Raw genomic sequence first — 9,254 nt, forward strand, 5'->3', positions numbered from 1 at the left:
TGTTTTGATATTTTGAATAAGATTTTGGTGACATTCTTATGGAGGGTTTCATCTTTAGTTGCAAATGTGTGTTACATGGTAGGTTTGTAAACATGGGCTTGTTGTTGATTGACAATGAAAAAATAAATTGTTTTATAATCATGGACTTGTTCTTCAAATTAATTTAATTTTTTTTTTTGAAAACAATTACAAACTTTTCATTAAAATTCCAAAAATGGGAGGGTTAGAAATTAAAACTAGACAAACCCTAGCTATGATTAAAGATGACAACTAAAATACCCTAAAAAAACTGATTATTAGCATTCATACATTCTAAAAAACAGAGATTACAAAAAGAAAAGACTACATTCAAACTTAACCATCCCAGCATGGGATTTTCGCATACCATCTATTTTTATTGAGATGCATTCTTCCCCTTTCCCTTCTCCTTCCTCTTCATCTTCCTCTAACGATAAAAGGAGAATGTATTGAAGAGGATGATGAGTATTGTTGATTCTCATTTTGAATTATCTCTTTGTACGAACCCGTTCTGATTTGATAAAAAAAATTATTTCTAAGAATTTCAGGGCTTTTACCTTTGTTATTTTCAACTTGAATTTCTGTATTCTTGTCTTCATTATCTTCAGCTTCGACTTCAGATTTCACATCGGTTTTGGAATCTTCTTTATCGGTTTTAGAATTCTCTATTTCAACTTTGAAACTCTAGGTGTTTCCTTTTGAGTTTCCTCAACAACAACTTGATGTTCATATTCCATTTTCATCATAATCTTTTGCATTACAAAATTTTTTTTTTCCTCTTCAACATGATTCCCTTTACTTTCTTTCTTTCGTTGTTTTTATTTTTCTCAGAATCCTTCTGCTTTCTTCCTCTGCGTTTTCCTCATTTTTGTCATTTTTTTATCACTATCCTTAACTTCCACAATATGCTATTCCATTCTTGATTCTTCCGTTTCATTTTATTTGCCTTTTTACTTCCTAGGCTTTCAAGATTTTTTGTTTTCCTCAATTGTTTTTACACATTTAATACTAACATGTTGGAAAGTATTGCAGAAAATACACATGTTTGACCTCCATTCATATGAGATTTCCATGACTGTGGGCTTTCCATTCCTATCAACAATTGTCATGTTCTTTGACAGTGTACTTTGAGGATGCACTTCAATGTTTATTCTAGAAAAAATAAGGTGCTCTCCTCCCTCTGTAATTGAGTCCATATATAATAGTTTCCCCAATAGACTAGCAAAGTGACTTAGAGCTTCTGCATTATACATGTGAGCTGGGATGTTCCTAAGTTTGAACCATATTTGGGCTATTTCCTTTTGTTTTGCTTAGAAGGTTCAAATCTTCAGACCATCTCTCCAACTTCATACAATTGGATCCAATATAAGTATGCCCAATTTTCAGAATATCATCCAAGTTCGTTCCTTTTTTGAATTGTAGAAAATAGAGATCATGGATGTTTGCAGAAACCTTCTCCAGTCCTTTCTGCTCTCATTGTTTCATTAGTGATTCCTTAGTGTTTGAAAAAGATACACGGTTCTTTCCTATGTAGTTCCTAACAACTACATTTTCCCATTCTTTTACGCATTTCTCCTCCACTTTAGTGGGCAATTTAAATTCAAAAGGAGAGTTTAAAATCTCAACTTTTGTTTTAAACTCACCCAAGTAAATTTGACATTTTTATGAATGATCTTCTGCTTTTTTTCTGCATTCTTTTTCCAAATTTCATTTACCTTCCAGTTGGAATTGCTCATAATAGTATAGGTCTTTGATTTTGGGGACTTCATTAGCTCCCTCATTGTTTTCAATGACCAGTTTACTATCTTTTCGTATTCTTCATTCTTTAGAAGATTCCAATCTTGAAGATAATGTATATTCAATTGGACGGTTGTTTGCTGTATTTTCTTTTTGTTGAGCAAAATCTCTCATTTCTTTGCATGCATCAGTAGATTTGTGATGTGATTTTTAAGTCCAAAGAGGTTTTCTCTTTCATTATACTCAACCTTCCATATTCCTTCATTTCCCCCTATTTTCCTGCTGCATTTTCTTCAGAATTTATATCAGTAATTGGTTCTTAATTTTCCTGCATTTTTGTTTTTCATGGATAATTTCTTCAGCAATCATATCGATTTCTTTTTCAGCTACCTCCATTAAATTTTCCATTACAAATTCTCTAACTTCCTTATTCTTATTGCTTTTCTTTCTTCACATTTTGATGAATAGCAGAACATAACAATAATACAGAGCAATAACAGAATATGGTAACTAGAAACCCTAACTATTACATAACAGAGTAAACTAGAAACCCTAACTTTCCAACCAAGATTTGCAGATGAATAAACGACCTAGTTATTAGAGTCGATACTGTGTCGTTCGTGCCAATTGTGTCGACCGTGCCGATAGTGTCGATTGTGCAGATTGTGCCGATCGTGCCGATTGTGGGCACGTTCTTGAATTGACAAGCTACTTTGAGCGACTAGCAATCGCGACCACAACAAGCAAAACCGTGACCTTGATACCGTGTTGATCGTGTTGTTTTTCCGTTTGTGTTGATCGTGCCGATCGTGTCGTTTGTGCCAATCGTGTAACATATATTTTAATATTGGGTTATGTTACTAGATTATGATAAAAAAAATATTTCAATTTAGAAGTGAAATAGATTTTTCATTTTGATGCTTCACATTGGGTAATGATGACATACATTTCTTGATGTTTCGTTTGTCCTGTCGATTATATATGCTTTTCATGGATTATGTGACTTTTCTGGTGATTGTACTGATAATTCTTTTTTTCTTTGAAATACATAAGAAAATGAAGAACACTCTAATCTCCTTTGTCTTTACTTGATGTAATATATGAAATTATGAATGTCTTCTTAATTATTTAATTGCATAAGCCTTAGAAAATTGAAACTAATTAATCTTATTATTATTATTATAAGATTGTAGACGGCAAAGATGACCTCTAAGTTCCAAACACAACCATGTGCCACGGTTTCCATCAAATTGGGGACCTACTTTCAATCCTCCAATACCCCTATTAAGGTCTTGATTGCTTTCATATTATTTGATAATAAGATTTTACTCTTTCAATTATTAATAAGGGCATAATGGAAATGAGTGAAAATGGATTTGTTTTATAAAATTTTGCATCTTAAGGTCAAATTCTCAAATAGTGTGAATAAGAGCATAGACGGATACACCCTAGGGCTGCCTTGGGCTTAAGCCTTATTCCAAAAGATGGAATAAGAGCAGAGAGATATCGAGATTATTTGACATTAGGATTTTGAAATTAATTTTGTTTTAATTAAATTATATATTATTTTATTTATTTACTCTCTTTTATTTTGTTAAAAAAAATATTTTATTAATAATTTAAAATTAATTTTTATTCAAGATAGATAAAAAGAAATTAAAAATAATTTAATATTTAATCAACACCAAACAAAAAAAAAATACTGATTTTTCTAAAACTTTGATTAAACAGGAAAAACTAAAAAATTTAAAATTAGACCAGGTTTATGATTATTTTGATTTCAGTTATTTTTAGGATTTGATTTGATAGGTTCATTTGATGATTTTTATAATTTTTAAATATTTTTTTATCTCTTAGTTTTTTTTTTTCATTATGTTTAAATAATATTTTACAATAAAAAATTAAATTTTAAAATAATTAACAATAAAGTAGCAATATATTTTTCTAAACTTTTAAAAATAATAATAGTGATTCGTTTTACCTATATATTATTTAATTTTTTTAATTTTTTTTAATGAATTTAAAATATTTTTTTTAAGCCCACTCTAACGCTAATTTTTGGATCCGGTCCTGAATGAGAGTTCTCATAATTATTTTGAAAGTTTCGAGTATCATACCATTGTGATATGTTGTCTCCTTTATATTCATTATTATCATTGAAGCTTTTTAAAGATATGATGGTGTTTGAAAAAAAATGCGGGACTTATTCCTGGGGTAGAATGTGGGGGGCAAGAAGGACTTCATTCTCTGTATCTCATAAACTTTTTGTCCAATAATTCGCTATGCATGACTTAAGACACTAACATGAATTTCAAGCACTTTCCTTACATCATTTGGTTATTCAATGCCTGCTTTGTCATACAAGTGAATCTTAGTAAATCTATTAGGTTTTCTCGGACTTGCCAATATTATGGGTTTCGATATCGGTGTCCTCTCATTGTTATATCTTGGTGAACCTTTAGGTACTAAAGCCTTTTGAGACCCGATCATCACTAAGATGAAAGGTAAGTTATCAATTTAGAAAAACAAATTGATCTCAAAAGGGTGGTTCTCATCAAAAGTAATCTGATATTTATGTCGATGTCTTTATTTGTTCTCCCAAAAAGTGTCCTAAAACGTGTGGCAGTGATATTAAAGAGAACTATGTGTAAATTTCTTTGAGGATCATCTAATTCTTTATTCGATCATTTGGTCAGTTGGGATAAGGTCAAGCGATACAAGGACCGGGATGGTCTAGGTATTTAGGGTCATGTTTCTTTTCATAAAGTCTTTCTCTCAAAATGATGTGGTAGATTTGCATCTGAGCTGGAAAGTTTTTGGGCATCTGATCAACGTAAATATGGTTAGAATTGGTCTAGATTGTTCACCAAAAAGCCTAATCGTCCTACGAGTTGTAACATTTGGAGTGGAATATATATTCTTTATGGAAGAGTTATCGCAAACAATCTAGATTCACCAGGGGATGATGCCTCAATTAACTTTTAGGATAATGCATGGTGTGTTGGGATTTTCTAAGAATATGTCATACATATAAGATAAAATTGCGAATTTAACATTTAAATTTTATGAAAACTTATAATCCCTCCTTTTATTGATCGTCACAAGTTTCACCCGTTTATAAATTAATTAAACGCAACCGTATGGTGTTTATAGAATTACGATATTTTGTTAACATTTTAATGTTACGAAGATGATTATGATTCGAACTCCTTACGGTTTTCTGGACTTCTCAAGAAGTGTTTGAAATACCTTCTCGAATCCCCACGAACAATCCGATGATCAGGACTTAGTTGACCCTTCGTCTTCTAGTTCATCAAACGCCTTTTTAGTGTTTATGACGTTGATCCACGCGAAGACCAATTTACTAGAAAGACATTTAAAAACAATTGATTAAACAATAGAACATGTTAATCTTCTTATCGTTTGTCAAATAAATAAAAAATGAGAGGAAAAAGAAAACTCCAGGAAGAAAATGGAGATATTGAAAATGAAAATGGATGGAATTACTCTCCAAAATCATTCATTTATTTATTCATCAATCACAACTATTACAAAATAATCACGATTGAAAAAACACCAAATCAATCATTAATGCATATGACCATCAATACAATTCTTTGAATTTAAAATATTTGATTATATTTTATTTAATAAATTATATAAAATTATCATAAATAACTTATAAATATTCAATAATACTTATAATAACATCTATTAACAGATTCAAAATTCATTCTCGTTTTACATTTTCTATTGCGTGTGACTCATTAGGGCCCTAAAGTTTTTAGCTGATTATAATCAACAAATTAATTATAATTCAGTCACGAGGATATTATTAGCAAAACGCTTGTGACTCGTAATACTCTAGAAAGTTAATTAGTACTAATTTTGACGAAATGTCGAAAATATTTTCTACTATTTATCTGTGAATATTTATCTCATCACACCTTATACTCAACTGATCAGTTATTTGAGTATTATTATTAATTGTCAACTCACACTAGACCGAGATATCGCATCCAACCCAAAACTTTTTTCTTGCCATCCCAAAACTTATTACTCTTGCAATCTATTTTCAAGAGACCATCAACCCGAGAAAGAATGTCATGGTCATGGACTATTGAGTAAGGTTTTGGCAAGAGGCATTTGAGTATATTCATTCTTGTTTCTGTTACAAGAGTTGTGATTCTCATATTGGCTACTCACAATAAAATCATATGTTTCACAAATACCAACCACCAACTCTTGAACGCCCTTTTACAGATCACTGTTGTCAAAGTATATGACTAACTTGAGCACCTCAAGTCTAAGGATAATTCATAATAGTCTCATGCGGGACATTTCGGTGCGTCGTTAACTCATTTACAATCACCCGTATGTTCATTCAGATTATCAAATATAATCTCGAGTTATATGAATAGTCGTTTGATTAAATCAATTAATGTAACTTACACTAATCTTATCGATTTAGTGATGTCATATTTCATTATACCTATGATTAGGGATTATTTATATATGAACGTTATGACATATAATAAACGGCTTACTTTTATGACCACTGTCATAAACGCTTTTATACTAGTAACATATCATGGACATCCATTGATTCATATTAAGAAAACACTTTTCACCATTTCTCTTAAATACAATAGTATGAAACAAAGAAGATGCATATATTAATTCGAAATAATAATATTCAATTATCATAATTGGGTGTGAAGGTGATGGTCATGGAGCACTTATATCTAGCATGGTGCGGGTCTAAATGTATCGCTATGACGTTTCATGAACTTGCCTTCACTGCCATTTGTAGGAATGTCACTATTAAGGTCATGTTCGATTCTCGGACTAGCAATTTTACTAGCCAAATATGATATAGAGGGAGGTTAAACACAATTGAGAGCTCTTCTTATTCTAGTGTTTTTATCATGGTATGGCATAAAGTGGTAAACCCGATCATACATGATGTTATGCGGTGACAATACATGAATTATTTCATGTGATGAATTATTATAGCTTGTATGTTGAGTTATTTCTGTACAATTACTGTTGGAAGAAATGATGGGAGTCCAAAATTCTTTATAAGATTTCGTTCTTTGGCTAGAGTGTTATTCATGGTGAGATTTTGACAGACGATATATGCATGAAAAAGGGTTGTATTATTATTAGTCGTTGTCAGATTTTCCTCATTGAGGTTGAAACGATGTCGCACTTTTTTCTGCATTGTTATGAGGTGACGAGTATTTATAGTCTTCTTTGGAGCATTACTATAATTCGATAGATATTGAAATGTTTGGATCGATGCAATTAATATGGCGGGTCTGAATCTTTGGGTTACTATCCTTATTATATTTTTGTGGACTATTTGGCTAAAAATGAATTGTCATACTTTTAGTGATTGTATTATGATACTATCTGAAATTTGTTCTAAAAGTCTGTAAAATCGGTTAGGAAGTTAATCGTCCTTTTAGAAAACCTTCGTGCACATTATTTTACATCAATTTAATATGGATGTAAATACATTTAATTAATGTATAAGGTTGTCAATATTATAATTATAATTTATTTTATTAAAACTATATATTTTATATAGATTATTTACAATTTTATAAGATTAGCGTGTTTATAATATTTTTTTAAGCATACATAATAAACCAAAATTGTTGTGATTGGACACAAAATTATTTTATAAATTTAAAAATAAACAAACTTTGGTACAAAAAATAATTATTATAACTTATTATTTATTTAATTATATATTTATAATATTTATATAACTGTTTATCTATATATAAATATTAATTAAAACAATTGTATTATAAACATTTATATGCATTTGATTTTAAAATCAATAATCTATATCCATACAAAGTTTTACAAATGTCTATGTTATGGTTTATTTTTATTTATTTATTTTAACATTAAAAACCACAACTTAAAGTGTATGGCGTATTTTTCATATTTTAAAACCACTATAGCTAGTTATTTATTTATTTGTTTATAAATTATTTATAAAAATTGAGAGTCTTGAATAATAAACTTAATTAATTATTTAATATTAGTTATTTTTTAAATATATGTTTAATTTATTTAATTATAAATATTAAAATCTATAATATACAATTATTTATATATAATAAGTAATATCTTCTAGTATTTATTATTATGTTAAAACTTTTACTAGCCCTACAACTTATTGTCTAATCTAGATAGTGTCAATATTTTATTTGTTTTGCATAAATATGTAATTAAATACTTAATGTTTATTTCATTTTAAAATTTGTTTCCAACTAGACTAGACATATTGGGGGAGTATACCATCTGTTATTTAAAAAAAAAATTTTTTAACACAAATATAGTTCAAAATTTAAAGAGTGATTCTTAAAAGACTAAAAAACCACGAGTTTTATTCTCACTAAACGTCCTAAATGAAATAAAAATGACGATGGTTGGGTGTCATTTTATTTTTTTACATTAAAAAAAAAATAAAACTAAATAAATTATAATATTATAAAATGTTAAATATAAATATAAAAATTCTAATTTAATACAATAATTATAATTATATAGTATTAATATTTTTATATATTAATATATAATATTTAATTAAAAATAATAGTAATATTTTATAAATAATTAATTCTCGAATTGAGAGTTACATATATTAAATAATACAAAATAATATCTCCAAAGTAAAAATAAAAATTAATAATAATATCAAATTGCATCAACAATTCAAAAAAAAATAAAAAAATAATTAAAAAAATATATTTGTTGATAATTACTCTAAAAAAACTTGAATTTGTAAACATTGAGTGTTGTAATAGAGTTACTCATAAATGATGAGAGGATACTTATAAGTTGAGGTGTTTATGTATTTGACCGGAATTTCATTTTTGATTTTTGAATCGAATTTTAAACCAATTCGAATTTAAATATGGTTTTCGAATTGATTTTTGAGTTGGATTTAAACTCGAAGATCAAACCGAAAATCGAATTCATTTTTATTATTTATTTTAATTATATATTTGATTAAATATTATATAATTTATTAGGTATAACTAAATTATTATATACTAAATTATGTAAGTCTTTAAGACACTAATCTTTGAAATTTGTTGATAGTGAAGGTAAAAAAAGTGTAAGTGCAATTATTATAATAAATAGTACAATTTTATAGGGGTGTTTAATATTTGTCTGTATTGAATATCCAATCTATTTGAATTCACCGAATTCGAATAAATCGAATTTTAATTTTAATATTCGGTTTGATTTTCAAATTGGCTTACAAAAAAATAAAAATTCAAAGGACCCGAACCGAGGAACTTTAATAACTCTAAAACCGAATCGATGAACACCCCTACTTATAAGAGGGCCTCCATATAAAGATCAAATTCAGTAACTCTTTATTGAAAAAATGTAAAAATAACTCCAGATCTTATAATTTCATCTCATTTGTTGCTAAAAATATGACGGACACAAATTCGAGAAAATAATAC

This window comes from Impatiens glandulifera, chromosome 1 (assembly GCF_907164915.1).
Source record: "Impatiens glandulifera chromosome 1, dImpGla2.1, whole genome shotgun sequence".
Lineage (NCBI taxonomy): Eukaryota > Viridiplantae > Streptophyta > Magnoliopsida > Ericales > Balsaminaceae > Impatiens > Impatiens glandulifera.